The sequence below is a fragment of the Takifugu rubripes genome, chromosome 15, assembly GCF_901000725.2.
Source record: "Takifugu rubripes chromosome 15, fTakRub1.2, whole genome shotgun sequence".
NCBI classification, from domain to species: domain Eukaryota; kingdom Metazoa; phylum Chordata; class Actinopteri; order Tetraodontiformes; family Tetraodontidae; genus Takifugu; species Takifugu rubripes.
In genome coordinates, this window is record NC_042299.1 from 16669962 (window position 1) to 16691474 (window position 21513).

Consider the following 21513-nt stretch of genomic DNA (forward strand, 5'->3'; position numbering starts at 1 on the left):
GGAAGAGGAACACAAGATGTGTCACAAGTGTCATCTTTTTATTTCAGTTTTTAGTTCATTGATGTTATATAGTGGTGACTGATCAATATCACAACATACATTAGTATTTTCCAGAATGTGTGCTCACATTTGCAATGTGAGAGATTTGAACTCTTTTGCTTTCAACTCACAACATCAAATGCTAAAAAAGCTGCACTGAGCAATAAAGTACTTACAGCAGCTACAGGTACGAGGATTTCCACAAATAGTCCTGCTAATGAGTGTTTAATGTCTTTATCCTTCACTTCCAGGAAATACTGTGCACACTCCTAAAAGTTTAAAGACACAGATGTCAGCACAAATCAGCGCCGTAAATGTGTAAATGCTTCATCATCCTCGTTTCCTTCAGGGGAAGAGGAACATTATTAGCAGGACATTTAACAACAATAGGCAAGTTAGTTGGGTCTGAATACACACATCTGTATTCAATCAATCAGATCAATCATTCTTCATTAATTCTTCATTGCCCCAAGATAAACAGTAAGAGGTGGATCCCAGAGTGGTCTACCTGCATAAACTGGAAAGAAGCTTCAAAATCTTCCACTGGGTACATTTTGATGCGGAAGAACTTGAGTCCCATGATGAGGCTGATGGTGGACTGGATGACGTAGGGGCTCTGCTCCTTCTGCCTCAGCTCCTTCAGCTCTGAGATGAACTTCTTCCTCACTGCTGGGAACCTGCAGGGAAAAGAAAGGTGAACAACTCTGTTTTCTTCATGATTTTCATATCAGGATGCATCTAGATAATTAGTGCATTATCATGATGGTGGGTGGCATTCAGGTCCATTTCCATTCTCTTCTTCCTCTCTTCCTCTCTTCTTCCTGTCCTATTGCTCATCGGTGTGTGTACGTACACCCACTGTCCAGACAGATTATACCAGCAGCGCTCTGCAGGCCTATATTTAGAATGGCATCTGGAGGGGTGATGTGATGGCAGTGTGCACGTGTGTGCGTGACCGCCTGCTTTTAACATGCTTCATGTGGCTTTCTGCAGTTCAGTAGTTTCAGCACTCACCAGTTTTCCACTAATCTTAAAGAGAATGCAGATAAATGCTACAATCCACACACTGAGCTGAAAGAGCACCAGTGGAAACGTGTCCAGGTGTGTGAGCATGTTCTTTCCACTGATCTTTGCAAGTAAATGTGTGCTTGAGATTGACCAAGTTAGGGTTAGGGTCAGGGTCAGGGTTAGGGTCAGGATTAGGGTTAGGGTTAGGTCAGGGTTAGGGTTAGGGTCAGGATTAGGGTTAGGGTCATGATTAGGGTCAGGATTAGGGTTAGGGTCAGGGTCAGGATTAGGGTTAGGGTCAGGGTTAGGGTTAGGGTTAGGGTAGGGTCAGGGTTAGGTCAGGGTTAGGTCAGGATTAGGGTTAGGGTTAGGGTCAGGATTAGGGTTAGGGTCAGGATTAGGGTTAGGGTCAGGGTTACATGCTGTCAGAACACAGGGAATACAGACTTGTGTTTCTCATCATAACAGAGCTGCAGCAATTGTAATGAAGGTGGGGAGAACAGGTATTTAAGGAAAGATTAACGACACATTCAATAAAAAAACAAGAAAATGCAAAACTGAAAGCGCGCTAATTGATGGATGCAAGTCTTTTTAATAATTACATACATAAGATCACTTTCAGTACGTTAAAGCAACATGCTCAATAGCTTTAAGCTAATTGATGAACATGGGCTAGCAACAATCCTCATGCAGTTGTGGGGAGCTGGAGTTTATGCCAACAGATGTCGTCAGCCTGCTGCCTAACCCTAACCCTATTAACCCTAACCCTCTAACCCCAACCCTCCAACCCTAACCCTATTAACCCTAACCCTCTAACCCCAACCCTCCAACCCTAACCCTATTACCCTAACCCTCTAACCCTAACCCTCTAACCCTAACCCTATTAACCCTAACCCTCTAACCCCAACCCTCCAACCCTAACCCTGACCCTATTCACTCTAACCCTAACCCTATTAACCCTAACCCTATTAACCCTAACCCTCTAACCCTAACCCTCTAACCCTAACTCTAACCCTATTAACCCTAACCCTCTAACCCTAACCCTATTAACCCTAACCCTCTAACCCTAACCCTGACCCTATTAACCCTAACCCTATTATCCCTAACCCTAACCCTCTAACCCTAACCCTCTAACCCTAACCCTATTAACACTATTAACCCTAACCCTATTAACACTATTAACCCTAACCCTCTAACCCTAACCCCTAACCCTAACCCTACCCTTAACCCTAACCCTCTAACCCTAACCCTATTAACCCTAACCCTGACCCTATTAACCCTAACCCTCTAACCCTAACCCTCTAACCTGACCCTATTAACCCTAACCCTCTAACCCTAACCCTCTAACCCTAACCCCCCCACTAACCCTCTAACCCTAACCCTCTAACCCTAACCCTCTAACCCAACCCTATTAACCCTAACCCTCTAACCCTAACCCTATTAACCCTAACCCTCTAACCCTAACCCTCTAACCCTAACCCCTAACCCTAACCCTATTAACCCTAACCCTCTAACCCTAACCCTCTAACCCTAACCCATTAACCCTATTAACCCTAACCCTCTAACCTAACCCTATTAACCCTAACCCTCTAACCCTAACCCTATTAACCCTAACCCTCTAACCCTAACCCTCTAACCCTAACCCTAACCCTAACCCTATTAACCTTATTAACCCTATTAACCCTAACCCTCTAACCCTAACCCTATAACCCTAACCCTAACCCTATAACCCTAACCCTCTTAACCCTAACCCATTAACCCTAACCCTAACCCTACCCTATTAACCCTAACCCTCTAACCCTCTAACCCTAACCCTATTAACCCTAACCCTAACCCTATTAACCCTATTAACCCTAACCCTCTAACCCTAACCCTATTAACCCTAACCCTCTAACCCTAACCCTATTAACCCTAACCCTCTAACCCTCTAACCCTAACCCTATTAACCCTAACCCTAACCCTATTAACCCTATTAACCCTAACCCTCTAACCTCTAACCCTAACCCTATTAACCCTAACCCTATTAACCCTATTAACCCAACCTAACCCTCTAACCCTAACCCTATTAACCCTAACCCTCTAACCCTCTAACCCTAACCCTATTAACCCTAACCCTATTAACCCTATTAACCCTAACCCTCTAACCCCCCTATTAACCCTAACCCTCTAACCCTAACCCTAACCCTATTAACCCTAACCCTAACCCTAACCCAGACATACAGACATTAATGTGCGTAGGCAGGAAAGATACCTGGACTGAGCTACCACTCCAACAACTTCAGCATACAGGTCAGCAACAATGTGCATGTTGCCTGTGTTGGGTCCCAAACTGAAAAACCAAGCAAAGGTTTGGTGCATTAGACGCATAGAGAAAACCATCATCAGCCATAACTGCAGATGAACGTGTAAAAAGATTCAGCACATTAATCAAGTCATTCTCATCGGTCTCACCCTTCCTTGTACTTGAAGTGCTTGAAGGCCAAATTTATAACTTCCTGGATGAGTCCATCCAAAAGATGAAGGGGGATCTGGATGAAAACAGAAGGTTGGGACTTTTGCTACATATATTTTTGAGGGCAGTTTGTTTCAAAACCATCCATGGCCAGAGGGTACAAAGCATGAGAGCACATTTCAGAATGACCCACCTGCTTTAGAACCTCTATAAGCACTAAAAAAAGATGAAATCTATGGCCAGGTCCCTCCTCTCCAACAAGTAGTCCTTCTGTTGCTCGTCACTAAATCCCAGAAACAGAAAGAAAGCAGACACCTTAGTCACATCAACCATAGCCTGGAAACCTTGAATGGGGGTTCGTTTTGCTGGGGACCTTCTGTCATTATTTTGACATTAAGAATCTTGCAAGAGAATTAAAAACATTTTATGTTTTCAGCTGTATTATTCTGCATTTCTTCCAGGTCTGGTAAGTCAAGATTTTTGATGTTTTCTTGTGGAGAAATGCATCTTTCCAAATTTGAGTCCTATGTCTCTCACTTTTGGACTTGGTGTTGGCCCTGGGGCGATATTCGTGAGACTCGTCTTCCAGGCCGTTCTGTCTCTTGTACCAGTCGAACAGAGTCCTCAGGATGGAAGGGAGGCAGTATTCTGCCAGGGAACTCATAGAACTGATCAGCTGGAGAGGAGGAAACAGTAAAAGCTGTAAACCCAAGGTGACAAGAACAAACGGGCTGGTGTTGGTGTGTCTCGCCCACCTGGTCAAACTGTGAGTCCTCTCCTCTCTGCAGAGATTTGTTTAGTGGCTTCTCCTGTTGGATGGAGAAAAGATGAAAAAAACCACCAGTCATTAGTACATCTTTCCTGACATTGCAGGTTGCCCTTCATGAGCCTTTCCAGCTCCTTCGACTAGCACAATCAGATAAAGGAGCCAGAATGTTTGCTGTGACCTGAGAGAACCTGAAGGAGAACCTGAAGGAGAACCTGAAGGAGAACCTGAAGGAGAACCTGAAGGAGAACCTGAAGGAGAACCTGAAGGAGAACCACAGCATACAGCAATGACCCTTCCCAGTCTCTCACCAAGGGTTCCGCCATGATGATGCGAATCTTGCGTTCAGAAAGCAGGGTGAAGTTGGCAAACAAGCTCTTCAGGACAAACTCGCCCGGTTTACTCTCGGGGTCCACGTTTACGGGTGCCATGATGACGGGACCTTTCCTCTCTCCCAAGGCTCCACTGACTGGTGGGACAGGTGGCTTTAGTCCCACTGGAGAGGCTGGTGGATAATTCGCAAAGGTCAGTAAAAACACTTAGACCTGATATTGGAATGTGTTTCTGGGCTTTGAGAATGGAGAGCTTACATAAAGAGAAACACTAACTGGCTAAAGGCTAACTCTAACCCTAACCCCTAACCCTAACTCTAACCCCTAACTCTAACTCTAACCCTGACCCTAACTCTAACCCCTAACCCTAACTCTAACCCTGACCCCTAACCCTAACCCTGACCCCTAACCCTGACCCCTATACTCTAACCCCTATACCCTAACTCTAACCCTAACCCTGACCCCTAACTCTAACCCTAACCCTGACCCCTATACTCTAACCCCTATACCCTAACTCTAACCCTAACCCTGACCCCTAACCCTAACTCTAACCTTAACCCTAACTGACCCCTAACCTAAACTAACCTAACTACATATCTGCTCTTATTGATGAACACAGAAGAACCAACAGGGAACACACACGTTTGAAGGCTTTAGAGCTTCACTGGAGCTCAACTTGAGGGTTTCAGTCGAGAGGTTATGCTCCTTGTAACTACTAATGGACACTTTCATGTCACGTACATCCTCCGACTCTGATGACCACTGACCTAATAACTCAGGACTAACTGACCTTTCATGGCCATGTGGTCTGACCTGCGAGCAGATGTAAACACTAACTCTTGGATGTGACAGGTCTCCATGTTCCTGTGAAGCTGATGCAGACCTGCAGGTGCAGGGACACAGGCTTACCTAGGCCCTTGATGAAACTGATGACACTAGCCCTGCTCCACTTAGTTGGCACCTCCATTGTGTAAACAATGACGGGAGGTGGGTCAAGTCACAAAAACAGCAGCAGATTGTCCGAACGTGGGGAAAATGCAGCTTCCATTGGTGAAGGATAGAATGAGATCCTTGCTGGACATTAGTTGGTCTGATTATCCAAGCGTTTCACCAGCGGTACCCAGGCAGGTAACGTGCACGACAGCTGCCTCATGACAACCCTCCACGACAGCTGTGTCTCATAGCCAAACCCAACGGGGCAGCAGCGTGTCTCCACCGTCCAGAGGAGCCATCGTCACAGGAAAACGGCTGGAAAGCCTTGCAAGCGTAGAGGAAGCCTTCACACAGCTGACCCACGGCTACGGAGAGCTTCTCCACGGTTTCTGCTCTGTCAGGATCTGGGCCCAGGAACCTAGGAGCCGTATCGGTGTCGACGTGCATTGGGCCAGTCATGGCTCCTCCGCTCCTGACCTTGGAGTCCCTCCATTGTTGCTAACGGCTTCCCCAGAGACACTTGTTGTCTGGCTGTAGTTTAGCTTATTCCTTGTGGAGATTTGACCATATGACTTGAGTTGGAATCTTAACACTGCCCGTGCGGAGCGGGGGAGGGGGGCTATATATAGAGTACTGGAGGTCACTGTCAGATACCACCACTCCCACTGACCCCGTCTCAGACGCACGTACACAAAAATAGTGCACGAGGCTGTGCTAATCTGTTAAAGATACTCTGCTAGTGAGATGAAAACTTGCAATTAAATTGTGTGTGTGTACGTGTGTGTGTGTTACGTGTGTGTGTGTGAGTGTGTGTGTATACGTGTGTGTGTGTGCATGTGTGTGTATATGTGTGTGTGTGTGGCCACAACAACAACACTGCGCTGCCTCAATGCTCCCGGTCCCTGTTCAGCTCTCAGAGCCTCCCAGATGTTGGTGGGTGTGAGCAGGATTATTATTGTTGTTACTGGAGACACATGGGATTATTACTGTTGCTACTGGAGACCCACAGGATTATTACTGTTGCTACTGGAGACCCACAGGATTATTATTGTTGCTACTGGAGACCCACAGGATTATTACTGTTGCTACTGGAGACCCACAGGATTATTATTGTTGCTACTGGAGACCCACAGGATTATTATTGTTGTTACTGGAGACACACGGGATTATTACTGTTGCTACTGGAGACACATGGGATTATTATTGTTGCTACTGGAGACCCACAGGGTCAGGGTCAGGGTCAGGGTCAGGGTCAGGGTCAGGGTCAGGGTTAGGGTCAGGGGTGGGGGAAGGGTTAGGGTTAGGTAATGCTGCAGGAAAGTGAATGGATGAGGGAAAGAGAAGAGATTCAGTCCAGAAAGAATGAGGAAGGTCGGTGGCAGACAACATGAGGACCAAGTGCGTGATGGCCTGGTTCACATTAAAGACAATTATAGGGTAATCTCAGCGGAACACGGCAGGCCCGTCCTGGCCTGAAATCCTTTTCTACTCCTTTACGCCTTTCAGTCAAACAACAACTGTGTGTCCAAGGTAGTTTTTCTATGTCAACTGGACTGGGTTTCTTCTCTTGAAGACATTTCGCCTTCTATCCAGAACAAACGTTCACACCATTCCAGGAGACCCAGTGACCCACCACCATGTGATCCAGCAGACAAAGGGGAGACACCTCAACAGAAACTAGGTGAACGACCCGACCAACGACCCTGCTAACGACTCTCAGGTGACCACCCAGATCATTAGCATGCAGATGGTCCACAGGGCTGTGTTTTCAAGCTCTCTCCCCAGCGATTTCAGAACTGAAGAACCTTCTGGATAGAAGGCGAAACGTCTTCAAGAGAAGAAACCCAGTCCAGTTGACAGAGAAAACTACCTTGGATACGATGACCTGGATGATTGAGAGTCTACACAACATCTAACAACTGTGTGCACAGAAGATGCAGAGACATGAGGTGTTAGCTTCATACCTGCTACTCTGAGAAGGTCTGCTCATGCTAACCTGAGTGGTGCTGAATACTTGTAGACCTGGATTCAGCAGCTAGTTCTCAGTACATTTCAGATCTAACACATGGAACAGGAGCTGACATGCTTGTTCCCTGGGAAAATAAAGACACGCACAGACACACACTCACACCCTTCTGGAGCTCTGAGGATTCCTCACATTCTGAGGCAGGGGCCTGGGCACGCCAGCTGTTGGAGCGGAACTCCTCCACACACACATACACGGTCACACGTGTAGATTCACATATGCATAGACACATGCGCAGGGACATATGGACAGGGACTGACCCTGACCCTGACCCTAACCTAACCCTGACCCTGACCCTAACACTGACCCTAACCCTGACCCTGACCCTAACCTAACCCTGACCCTGACCCTGACCCTAACCTAACCCTTACCCTGACCCTGACCCTAACCCTGACCCTGACCCTAACCCTGACCCTAACCCTGACCCTGACCCTAACCCTGACCCTAACCCTGACCCTGACCCTAACCCTGACCCTGACCCTAAACCTAACCCTAACCCTGACCCTGACCCTGACCCTAACCCTGACCCTGACCCTAAACCTGAACCCTACCCTACCCTAACCCTGACCCTGAACCCTGACCCTAACCCTAACCCTACCCTGACCCTTACCCTGACCCTGACCCTGACCCTGACCCTGACCCTAACCCTGACCCTAACCCTGACCCTGACCCTAACCCTGACCCTAAACCCTGACCCTGACGCATACAATTCTGCTTCCTGCACTGAAACATGTAGCAAACTGGCTCCATGAAGGATCTTCTACACACTTTTGGGTGGCTACATGTGTTTAAAAAGTGTGTTGCTATGTGTGCTGGGAAGATGTTCTGGGTTGATCAAGTGTCCCCAGCTATTTGCTCCACTTAATCTCTCCAGGAAATAGCTTCATGCTGCGTCTCCCTCATTAGCGCTCACGTCCTGCTGCTTCCTATTAGTGTTGTTGTCAACTCAGGTCCTGTCTCATCTACACACACGCACACCCAACACTCACTCCTCACGTTCCGGTTCAAAAGTCTCAATCGTTGCCATTAGCACCAGTAGAAACCTGGATTTTATTTCAGATTATTTAAATCACTAAATCCCCACAACAAAGCTGTAAAACGTCGCTGTTTTATTCATTTCTGCTGAAAATGAGGACCCAAACAGAAAAAGCGTGTGATTGGATTCCTGCAGCTGTCAAAGGAGCAGCTTTAGGGTCAGGGTCAGGGTCAGGGTCAGAGTCAGGGTCAGGGTTAGGGTTAGGGTCAGGGTCAGAGTCAGGGTCAGTCAGAGTCAGGGTCAGGGTCAGGGTCAGGGTCAGGGTCAGAGTCAGAGTCAGGGTCAGGGTCAGGGTCAGGGTCAGGGTCAGAGTCAGGGTCAGGGTCAGGGTCAGGGTCAGAGTCAGGGTCAGAGTCAGGGTCAGGGTCAGGGTCAGGGTCAGGGTCAGGGTCAGGGTCAGGGTAGGGTCAGGGTCAGAGTCAGGGTCAGAGTCAGAGTCAGGGTCAGGGTTAGGGTTAGGGTTAGGGTCAGGGTCAGGGTTAGGGTCAGGGTTAGGGTTAGGGGTCAGGGTTAGGGTTAGGGTTAGGGTTAGGGTTAGGGTCAGGGTTAGGGTCAGGGTCAGGGTTAGGGTCAGGGTTAGGGTTAGGGTCAGGGTCAGGGTCAGGGTCAGGGTTAGGGTCAGGGTCAGGGTCAGGGTTAGGGTCAGGGTTAGGGTCAGGGTTCAGCCAACGCCTTCCTGTCTCCACGGTGCTCAACAGTGCACCGCATAATTCAGCCACTTCCTGCCTCTGTGATATTTGTGCGCCTTTATCACATCCTTGTTGTTGTCTTTCAAGGCATGTTTGCACAGGTGGGTGCACAATTACACGAGCACTGCTTCAGCATTCTCCGTTTCCCTTTCTGCTGAAGTGCAGTCCAACGGGACAGGAAACAGCCGGGGGGGGGGCTTCATCCTGATTGTGTCACAGTTTACTGCTAACACACACGTCACTTCTTTCCTAATCTGGTTGTGATGTTGGCGACCTGCAGTAGTTGTAGTTGTTGTAGTCGCGTCATATCTATGCTAACAAATCTATGCTAACAAATCTATGCTAACAAGCGGCTGGGCTGGTTGAGGTTCTCCAGGAACACACAGAAACAACCCTCAACCATCTCTTTCATGATGCTACGTTACAGAGCAACCATGCATCCCCCCTAAAGGAGGATGTTCCTGTTGTGACTCGAAATCTTTATCCTTTATCGTAGCTTATCTTTTAATGCTTATGCTCATGTCCTGCTGAACTAAATCAAAATTTATGTCACTAAAATCCCTTTGAGCTTTTTGTCAATTAAAACTGGAGGGATGTAAATCTGCAGCCATGTGTGCAGCTGTTCCACAGCATCCGTACCTAATGCTAGCCTAATGCTAGCCTAATGCTAGCCTAATGCTAGCCTAATGCTAGCCTGGATTTGCTCCTTGTTGTGTTCACTTTAATAAAACATGTGTTCAGCGCCTACCTCCCGGGATTCTTGACCCTCTTCCTGGACCTGGACTGGATCTTTGAAAATCTCCCAGTGAAGTCCTGGGCTCAAACATGTCCACTGGCAGAGAGGCAATGCGCTCCAGAACTATTCCATCCTGGCCATGGCTCTGCTTCTCCAGGTCCTGGTGGTGGCCCTGGGTCGCTGAGGGGCCACTGCCCTCAGATGAAGCCCCTACTGTCAGCCACAAGAGCGGTAGTGTTCCTCACATCCTCTTGGGACATGACTCCACCAGGTAATTGCTCTTCCAACCCTTTCCTCATCAAATGTTCTCCTTTGGCTTTCATTTTCCTGGTCTCCTTAGCCCCATGCTGTCTCCGGTTTCTCCCTCCTCTTTACGTGGGCTTCACTGAATGCGGAGTGTGTGAGCTTCATGGCGTCGCCCTCACAGGTAAACAGCGTCCCCTCCAGAGCCCTGCTCTCAGTGGTCTGGGTCCAACACAAAGGCTTCTTCCTGTTTGGCCCTATTTCCCCGTTTCCTGTGCTCACCTGTTGACTGTGGCTCCTCTGAAGCGCCGCTCTGTCTCCTGCTCTCAGGTGGTGAACAAGGGAGGGGTTCAGCTCAAGCAGCACAGCTTGATTGGGTGGTTTGGGAAGTTTGGGTGGTTCTTCTCGAGCTCTCTCTGAACGCTGCCTTCTTTATCTCTGGAAACTAAAGCACTCTGTTCGTCACCACTCTGTAGGTTAGGACCAAGAAAGGAGCCTTTCTGTCTCAGCCGGTGGGGACATGAACAGGACGGTCCAGCACATGGACGGAGGGAGAGAGCGGGCAGCCTCTCACTGGTCGAGGCCTGTTTGGCCAGTTCCAGCAGGCTCCACGTGTTCATAGGTGGTAGGGTTACAGCTGCCGACAACACCCCGACACACAGGAGAGCACTCCTCAGCCCCTCCAGGCTTTGGCTGGAGGGGGCCCCCTGAAGTGGCTCATGGATCCTGAAGTTGGCTCATGGATCCTGAAGTGGCTCATGGATCAGTGATTCTATAAATGACCAACGATGGCCCCTCTAACGTGGCCCGTGCTGCTGGTTTCACACAAGTTTCCGTGTGTGACGCAACAGTGCGCCCATTCCACACCTTTCTCTCTCAACAGGCGTCTCACGAGACACCTGCCCTCAGGTGACTTGCTGTTGATGTCTTCATCAGCCATGACATCAGCTGCACGAGCGCCTCGCCCAGGAGTGTGTGTGTGGGCGGAGCAACAAACACAACACTCACATCCTCTTTAGAAAGCTCACCACAGGGGGCGCTGACGCGCCGCTTGGAGGGGGGACGTTAGGAAAGACTGGCTAAAAGAAGAAGCTGCAGGAAGTTGAACCCCTGACCGTGACACACACAACACACAACACCCCAGCACACAACACACAAACACACAACACACAACTACACAACACGTGCAGGAGGACAACATCTGGCCCTGACCAAAGACAACAGGAAAAGTGCTCATACTCCAGAGAGACAAGGCAGGTGCATAAAATAATAAAATAACCTTGATTACATCATCATCTTCATCATCCATCGTCATCATCTTCATCGTCATCATCATCATCTTCATCGTCATCATCATCGTCATCATCTTCATCGTCATCTTCATCATCATCTTCATCGTCATCTTCATCGTCATCTTCATCGTCATCATCTTCATCATCATCTTCATCGTCATCGTCCATCATCATCATCTTCATCGTCATCATCATCATCATCGTCATCTTCATCATCTTCAATCGTCATCATCTTCATCATCATCTTCATCGTCATCTTCAGCATCTTCATCGTCATCTTCGTCATCTTCATCATCTTCGTCATCTTCATCATCATCTTCATCGTCATCTTCATCGTCATCATCTCATCGTCATCATCTTCATCATCTTCAATCATCATCTTCATCGTCATCTTCATCATCATCCCATCCATCATCATCATCATCTTCATCATCATCATCATCGTCATCATCATCATCATCGTCATCATAATCATCATCGTCATCATAATCATCATCATCATCATCGTCATCGCATCATCATCATCCATTCATCTTCAATCGTCATCTTCAATCGTCATCATCGTCATCATCGTCATCGTCATCATCATCGTCATCATAATCATCATCATCGTCATCATCATCATCATCATCATCTTCAATCGGCTGCATGGTGAGGGTGGCTTCCTGGACAACATTACCATCTCCACACTCTGCCTGCGTCTCCATGCAAACATGTTGAACCCCCACACACACACACACACACACCACACACAACACACACACACACACACACACACAACCTTCAGGGTTCTGGCCCTGTAGTTATCGTTAGCTTTCACTCCGGCTCAGGGGACGATTCTTTGCCATGTTGTGTTTAGTTTCAGCTCCAGAAGCTGTTTTGTCCCTCTGAGACGTGTCTGCTGTCCTCAGGACGCATGGACCCGGCTCTGGTGTTGGTGTTGGTGGCGCCATGCTAGCTGCTATCAGCAAACACAGGGAATACCTTACACAACCGCACACCTTAGTCAGGAATGTTGGACTCTTTATCTCTGACAGACGGGTCAGGGTTGGGTCAGGGTCAGGGGTCAGGGTTAGAGGGTCAGGGTTAGGGTTAGGGTTAGGGTTAGGGTCAGGGTTAGGGTCAGGGTCGGGGTCGGGTTAGGGTCAGGGTCAGGGTTAGAGGGTCAGGGTTAGGGTTAGGGTCAGGGTTAGGGTTAGGGTCAGGGGTAGGTCAGGGTCAGGGTTAGGGTCAGGGTTAGGGGTCAGGGTTAGAGGGTCAGGGTTAGGGGTCAGGGTTGTGTCAGGGTCAGGGTTAGAGGGTCAGGGTTAGGGTTAGGGTCAGGGTTAGGTCAGGGTCAGGGTTAGGGTCAGGGTTGGGTCAGGGTCGGGTTAGAGGGTCAGGGTTTAGGGTCAGGGTCAGGGTTAGGGTCAGGGTCGGGGTCGGGGTCGGGTCAGGGTCAGGGTCAGGGTTAGGGTCAGGGTCAGGGTCAGGGTTAGGGTCAGGGTCAGGGTCAGGGTTAGGGTCAGGTTAGGGGTTAGGGTCAGGGTCAGGGTCAGGTTAGGGTCAGGGTTAGGGTTAGGGTTAGGGGTCAGGGTCAGGGGTTAGGGTAGTATGCTATTTCATGCATCACATTAGAACTTGTAGGTCCAACCAACACAAAAGATGACTAATGTTTAGAAAATCTATTTTTTCCAATGCAGTTTCCTGAATTCTCGCTTAAATTCTCTCCATTACAGCAACGTAAAACTTTCCATTTCTCTCGTGATTAAGGACCAAGAGCCCAGGGCAGCTCATGTTTACAATGTGACCCAACGGGACCGTTAGAGGTTGCTGAGGGTCTGGATTTAAGGAAAAGGAAGATTCCTGAAAAGAATCAGCCTGCTACTAAAGACAACGGCCCCTTTCTGCTCCTTCCACCTGTCCCATCTTATCATTTACGCTGTTCTTGGCCGAACTATTGGATGCTTAAACACCCCCGACCAAAAGAAGGCAGACAAAATCTCCTGCCTGAAATAGAGGTCCTCGGTCTACTTGATTTGGCCTCTGAACCCGTGTGTGGGAGCAACTCATCCCTGTTGGAAGGCCGGCATTCCAACCCTCAATGTTCAAGCTGAGCTCCGGAGCATCCTCGCTGGAGGACACCGGGAGGCAGGAAGAGGCGCATCCTGGGTGGGTCAAGGCACATCCGCGCACGTACGGGGAGGCTTCATGGCTTGTGCTCCACTTACGGAGACGGACTCGTTAGCACGTAGCAATTGTGCTTTGTGTTAATGACAGCAGCTACCCAGCTGGTAGCTAACAGAGGGTTTAGCATGTTAGAACGTCATCATTGATGTGTATTTATCAACGGCAGCTGCCAATATAAAAGACGGTTCTTCGGCTAACCCCTCTCACAACCGGTCACAGTTATTTCTACCAGTATTATTCTCAAGAAGCGTGTGTCCAGCTCGCCACATTTGGGTTTTCATTGTGGATATTGAGCCCATAATCAGCTATCCCTGCAGCTAACCTCGGTAGCCACCAGGCTAATTCGAGCCCCCGCAGCAGTTGCATCGATGCTTCCGCTGTATCGAGTCACCGCTCGGTGGCTTTGTTGCATCACGGTCATTAAACATCCACAAGCACAACAGGAGCGAAGCTTTAGGCGGTGTTACCTTTGCTGCGTCGACCTTCACACCGGCAGGATCATCGGCTCCTTTCTTTGTGTGGTTTAAAGGCTTGTTTCATCGATGCGCCTCGTCTCTCCTCCTCGTGCCGCCTCGGCTGACAGCGCTTCGTCCTCGGGATGACAGGCCCCCGCCCCTCGCAACCAATCAGGAAACAGGACTGTGCTGGAAGCTGGCGAAATAACCGTCGCTCATTGGTTCTCGGTGGTGTCCATCAAGCGGGTCGTCAAGGGCGTCGCTTAGTCCAAGGACAGGACACCTGCCACGAAAGGATGCTGAGCCTGCAGGGGGGCTGACACCAGTCATTTGGATTATCTTAATAATTAATGTTAATATTTTACTAGTAGTATTATGCCCAATCACACAGTACTCCTCGCTTTGACACACAGCGTTTAAAAAAGGCCATTAAAATGTATAGATCTATGCAGCATTTGACACATTGGTGGTGTTCTACAAGACTTGAATGGAACATACGCGAAGTATTTGACATCTATTACTGCATTTATGTATCGTGAGCTTGTGAGATCTGATAGGAAATTAATTTAACATAGTTGTTAATACACCATACGATATTTCAAGGGAAATATAGGGACGAGAACATTCTATAGAGCCTCATTTTTGGGGTTTGTTTTTAATGCTCTGGTTTAATAGTTACACTTCAACGGTGCAAGTTCTCTCAATAAAGTATTACTAGTGTGCTTTCTTTTTAATTCTTATTTTTTCAGCCTAGGAGCCATAGTAAAACCAATACACAAAATCCACGGAACTGACAACAACAACAAAACAAACTAGAGACACAGAAATGCTCCCGTACCAAATGATACAGAAGAAGAGCTGAAGAGCATAACTGGACGTGTCTTTACTTCATCAAAGAGTGTTCGCTTATCTGAAATATGTACAGGTTAAAGCATCTAAATAGCAACAGTCATCTACTGTATTGATGTCACTTAACGCAATACTCCACTGACGACATAATTAATTAGTATAATACGAACTGAGACTGAACAATCATTATGGGAAAATAACAGAAATGGGCTTGAACAGTATTGATTGAATGAAGTCAATTTAAACTTCCTGAAGAAAATATTTTTTTAAAATATTCTTCTTAGCACCATCAACCTGACCTACTTCTTAAACATTTATAGACCGTGTCAGACACTTGGAGCCAAGGAGGCAGGAAGCTGCTGCCCTGTTTTCAGTGCAATGAGTCTTTTTCTGCAGGAATATTGAGCTCAGACATGCTGATGTAGCATTTACTAGAAGGATGATCAACTGGACCTGGAGGATGCGATCCTGTTGCACATGCAGATAATCAACAACTTTGATCAAACATAATATTAAACCATCATTATAAGCGTCACTTTAACAAACATTAGTCTCCCAGCAGACCCTCCAGTTCCACACCAGCGTCATTAGATCATAACTGGAGCAGCATTTTGGGCATTTACAACCCTAACCAAGAGGAAGATGGAGCCATCCACATTTCTAAATCCAAAACTCATTTTAGCAGGTAATTGAACGTAATGCTTCTATTGTGGACTTTTGGTTTAAAGGCTAATTTGTTGACACTGGGTGGAATGTTGCCTTGGCTGGCAGTTACTGTACATCCAACACTGTCAAAGCTATAGCTATAGGTAAAACTAGGTAGGTTGCTTCTCACGGCTGTGCCAAGGCTACAGTCAAAGAGAAAGTGCTGCACGTGTCCTGCAAAGCCATGATGAAACAGCTCGGTCATTGTCACTAACCCTAACCCTAACTACCACACTTGTGATTTAACTAGTAACCAGTCCTCAGCCACCAGTCAGTTTAGTCCAGAAAAGGTTCCTGCCCCTTCAGGCATAGCGTGGATCTGCATCTTTCAGTGATACGCGCTGGAGGTAGGACGAGAGATGGTAGCAGGAAATCTGTGGGGTCTCCATGAGGATGGTGGACGAGGTGAGGGCTTTTGTGGTCTTTCTTCAACATGTGTCGTCTCTGCCAACGGCAGAGTGAGACCTCCACCTGCTCCTCTGAAAAAGCTTGTGGTCAAGGTGTAGAGTATGGGGTTCAAGGCACTGTTGATGAAGGAGAGAAGATGACTACCCAGCTGGAGATGGTGTCTACAGTAAAAGAAGGAGAGTTGTCCTTTTTATTCATCCTGTTCCATAAAATTAGGAGTTCAGAAAAACCACATCACTGCTCCATTATTAACTCTGTCTTTAAAACATTAACACACAGACCAGAGATGCCCTACCTGGTATCTACCACCTCCAGGAGGGACAGGATCTTCCACTAAAATTGGGGATCCAGGCAGAGGGCATCAGAGAACACTATGAGAAAAAGCGATTGGCCACAGCCACATCTCTGTGCAGCCTGCTCCTCACTCCGTCGCATTAATCCCGGTCTTATAGATGGAGTAGAACATGCTGGAGTAGGAGAAGACGATGATCAGGAATGCCACCAGGTTCAGACCTAAAGAGACACATGCTGTTAAGTAGATTGAACTCAAACACACAGTTTGTGTTTGTGGCAATAATGGCAACATCAATAGCAAGGAAATGAGCCTGTTGTGGGAGTTTGCTTTGGAATTTACCAGGAAAATGCCTGTGGAATATCCTTTGGCAGTAAGGTTTCTCCTGCCTGTCAGAGTGAAGGGGAAAGCAGACCCCATTACGTCCATAATAGTTCCCAAACACATCCTCGTTCATTAGGGGCACGGCCGCAATCACGACGCCTAGTAGCCAGATGGAGGCCAGGACCAACCTTGGTGGGGGGGTGTCAAAGAGACACATAGTCAGCAGAGTTCTGCTGATGGAGATTGGAATTCCGCCACCGTCCTGTCGCCACCTGCTGACGTCAGTATTCATTCAGCCTCTCTCCATCTCTCACTGCACCTCAGCAGTGTCGTGAGTGTGATCTATAATGTAGCTGCCAGACTTTTAAACGCTAACAAAGAAAGTCAGTCATCAAACAGATGCCAGATGCAACACGGGCAAGCTTTTTTCCAGCTGTAAAGAGAATCTATAGAATCTATAGAATAGAATACCATAGTGTGAGGGTCAGCTTCAACATTTTACACCACATGGCCATTTAATAAGCAAGATAAGTGATCGGATGATGCTATTTATTTGTAAGATGTGGGGCAAGTACCCCAGTCAGAGGTTTGCTGGGGCGCAAATTGCTGAAGGGAAACACAATGACGAGGAACTTCTCCAAGGTCAGGTAGGTCAGGAGCAGAACAGACACCTGGGGTTTTTGTTGGGGAAAAGAGTAGAGAATCACTGTCAACTGGAAGGCTTCCATCATTACAAAACGTACGGAAAACAACCCAACCAAGGCAAAACCTCCTATCATCCTCATCCTCATCCTCATGGAACCAAAAGCACAAACAGGCTATTTCACCCTTAAACTAGATTTCACAGAGTTGCTGTTTCATTGTGATTCATGAGCTACAGGCAGTGCAGCAGAAACGTCTGAGTGGTGCCTTCTGCTCCTGTTGAGACACATGTACTCCCTTAAATTACTTCTGAGGACAGCATGGCCAGGAATCCGATGGTTCGACACTCCACACTCTCCATCCAGAGCAGGGGCGTTTCGGTTGTACTCTCCTCGGAATTTCACATCAGAAACTCCAAGGAAGAAAAGGTAGACCCCCATGAGGCAGTCTGCACCTGCACGAAAACAGAGGAGCCGACATTTTGAACAGCTAAACCATCCATCCCAGCATTCTGGGTACGGATGCAAGTCCGGCTTTAATCCTCCCGGCCTGCATCTACCTCTTTTATTCCCGAACCCCGAACCGGAACCCTGAGGGAGAGTGTCACTCACAGCACAGGACTTTGATGCAAGCAGCATGCTGGTTGTTCTCCGCTCGGATCAGTGACCTCATGCCGATGACCAGGAGGTTACCAAAGCACGTGATGAAGGCAATGACCCAGACGGACACTCGCAGCAACCACGTTAGCCAACAGGTCCTCAAAGGAAGAAATCCCATCCGTATTGGGCTTACAGGAACGGACGTGGGGCGCGTAAGAGCAGTACTGGAATGTCTTGAAATAGCTGGAAGAAGAACAGAGGAAGAAGACGGTGGTGGAACGACACGTGCCAGGTACTCCTCAAAAGGTGTGCATACATGTGGGAGAGGTTCTTCATGGGCAGGAACATCTTTGTTTCAATTTCAGGGATTTCTATCCCCTCCAGAGCCCTGCAGGGAGGAGAGACCATCAGAGCGAGACTCATTTAGAAATTAAATTAATTGTAAATGAATTAAACGTGTGTGCATCAGGATCCTCACAGAGATTGCAGCTGAATCAGGTGGTCGAAGTGGCCGGGGTGAATGCGGAGAAGAGGGTTGTATGAGATGTTCCTGCAGAAAGAAACAAACAGAAGAATCCATACTTGTGTCACATGACCCCCCTCCCCTTGATGAACACTTGATTCGTTTCTTCTGCCAAAGAAGGTTTGTGGCTGGAGAGTTGTGCTTCCCCTGGAAGGTGGAATGAGCTCAGCATGAATTATGAAAACATAATCGCCGCCTCCCTCTGATGATTGCATCTCTGCACCGGACGGGCTCCAGAGACCCGGAAAAATGCCGAAATCTGCTGGAGTCCAAGGGTTTCAGCACAAGAAACACCACACTTGCACCTTTCCTTCACTCCAGCTTGAGCAGCGACTTGGAGAGGGTTTGAAAGGTGCTTCTTGGCAGCTCCTTTATCCGGTTGCTGGACAGATTCCTGAACAGCAGAAAAGAGGAAAGCGTGGATGTAAAGACTGAGCAGACATTTCACATTTACCCCAGCTGGGGGGGCAGGAAGAGACAGCAGATGGTGTATGGAGAGTGTGCCTTGTCTGTAATGTCCTCTGTCTCTACGTGTTCTGGATATTTGATACTCCGCCAAGTTTGAGCACCTTTTTCTACGATGAGGGACAATCGACACACGGTTGCCAGTTCTAAGAAGGGGTCGCACAAAATAAGCAGCTTCAGGACACGAGCGGAGCGTGGAACCCTTATCTCAGATGGACACCAAACGGACCTCCACGCTTCCCTTGATGTCACTGACAGGACCTGAGAACGGGTCGTCTCTCCCTGCCCAAGCCTTTCATCACTTGTCTGATTTGTTACTTATTGCTGGGTACTAGTAACCATCTGATTATCAGGACTAGAGATCAGAAGCATCACTGGCTCTTACTCACAGTTCAGCCAGTTTCCAGAGGGAGTGGAAAGTGTTGTCGGGAATTCGCTGGATCCTGTTGTCCATCAGTAATCTGAAGACAGGAGATCCAAAACAGTCTGTGAATTGGTGTTGAGGGGGGGTCAAATAAATATGTTGCTTTGAAGCACAGGGTGAAAGATGAAAGATGAAAGAACGCTTACAGAGCTTCAAGCTCGCCGCACGTCTTCAAAATCGAGTAGTTGAGAGTTTGGATTTGGTTCCCTTCGAGATCTCTGAGGGAAAAAAGAGGGCGGAAAGTGGGAAATATTTACACAGATTAGTGTGAAGCAGCCCCCCCACAGGTCCGTCCAGAGCAGACTCACAGCCAGTCCAGGCCCGGCATGTGCTGACAGAAGCTGTGATGAGGAAGCTGCTGCAGGGAGGTGTCCACCAGGGACCTGAGGAACACACACCAGGTGTGGAGACCATCAGAATATATATATATATATACTGTATATATATATATATATATATATATACAGTATATATATATATAACAGAACACAACTTGACTCACAGATATTTCAGAGACTGGAGCCCAATGAAAGTGTCCTGGGACAGAATCCTCAGAGGGTTGTGGTCCAACACGCTGGCACAGAAAGGAAGAAATCAGAACAGTTTTACTAAACTAGACGCTCAAAAAGATCTCAACATATATTTGGAGCTTATGGAAGAGCTGTTTCCTCCAACATCTGAGGGTTGTGATGATGAGAAAAGAACATTTCTGTGACACAATCTGGACCTTAGAGATCACAGACCAACATTTAGAAATACAAAGTGTGTGTGTGTGTGTGTGAGAGGGTGTGTATGTGAGGGTGTGTGAGTGTGTGTGTGTGACTCACAGCCACTGTAGCTGATGAAGATCCATGAACACACCAGGACTGAGGCTGGATATTAGGTTCTGACTAAGAAACCTCAAATACATTAAAAACAGCTGGTTGAATAAAGATTCTTCTACAAAGATCTAAAGATCTTCTACAAAGATCTCTTTTCAAGGTAAAGTTTATTAATCAGTTGATGTTTCAGGCATTTTACTGTTCTATGATTTTTGAATCAAATGTGAATCTGGATGATTTGGGAAGTGCTGCATGCCCAAGCTGGCGTGTGGAGGGTGTGTGAAGCGAGCAGATATGAAGGCGTGAGACCCGCCTCAGAGTATCAGAGCTCTTCAGCACGAGGATGGAAATGAGGGCGCTGGAACTAGAGGAAGACGTGTGAGAATTCCCAGAGTGGGAAAGAAAAGCAAAATGATGAGCAGGAGGCCAGAAGCTGGTGGGGGGTCATGAGGTCCCTGCTGCTGAGCATGTGACAGAACATGGAGGGAAAGCTGAGCGCCCTCCTTCAGAGGCCTGAGAAGGAGGCTGGAGATGGGACACCAGGAAAGGCTGACCCACCCTCATGAGGTGCAGTCTGCAGGACCCTGTTCAGAACCCTGTTCAGGACCCTGTTCATGTCCTGGTCCTGAACAGGACCCTGTTCGGGACCCTTTTCATGTCCTGGGCATGAACAGGGTCCTGAACAGGGTCCTGAACAGGGTCCTGATGACGCTGGCAGGATACTTACAACTTCTTTAAACTGCGCAGGCCGCTGAAAGCATGCTGGGAAATAAAATGGAGGCTGTTGTTTTGCAGAAACCTGGGGAGGAACGAGACCATGTCAGAGTCAGAGCTATTAGCTTTAGCTTTAGCCTCGTTAAAGCAACAGAGTCAGAGCTATTAGCTTTAGCTTTAGCCTCGTTAGAGCCACAGAGTCAGAGCTATTAGCTTTAGCTTTAGCCTCGTTAAAGCAATGTTGCCATTTTTAACCGCAGCTCGATCTGCCGTCTGATACACATCATTTAGCTAAAGATCATGTTAGCAATGGGAATTTCTGTCTGTTGGGTTCATTTCTCTCCATGACTCCATTTCTGCTTTGAAAAAAGAAGTATTAAATACAACAAAAAAAATCTTATTCATGTTTTTTCTTCTTTTTCTTTCTAATGAGGCAAAAATGCAACAAGAAGATATTTTATGGAGGTTCTTACAGTCTTTCTAGGTGTGCGTATTCTGCCAAAACAAAACTGGACAAAGCCTGGATTTTATTGCCCCGCAGAGACCTGTGAGAAGACAGTGAAATAGCACC

The 21513-nt window shown here is 47.7% G+C and overlaps 2 pseudogenes; both read right to left on the reverse strand.

Annotated features, from left to right (window-relative positions):
• LOC101077539 (protein furry homolog) overlaps nt 1-5679 on the reverse strand; it is a 30029-nt pseudogene extending 24350 nt beyond the window's left edge.
• Nucleotides 5680-16032: 10353 nt separating this feature from the next.
• LOC115252756 (relaxin receptor 2-like) overlaps nt 16033-21513 on the reverse strand; it is a 10266-nt pseudogene continuing 4785 nt past the window's right edge.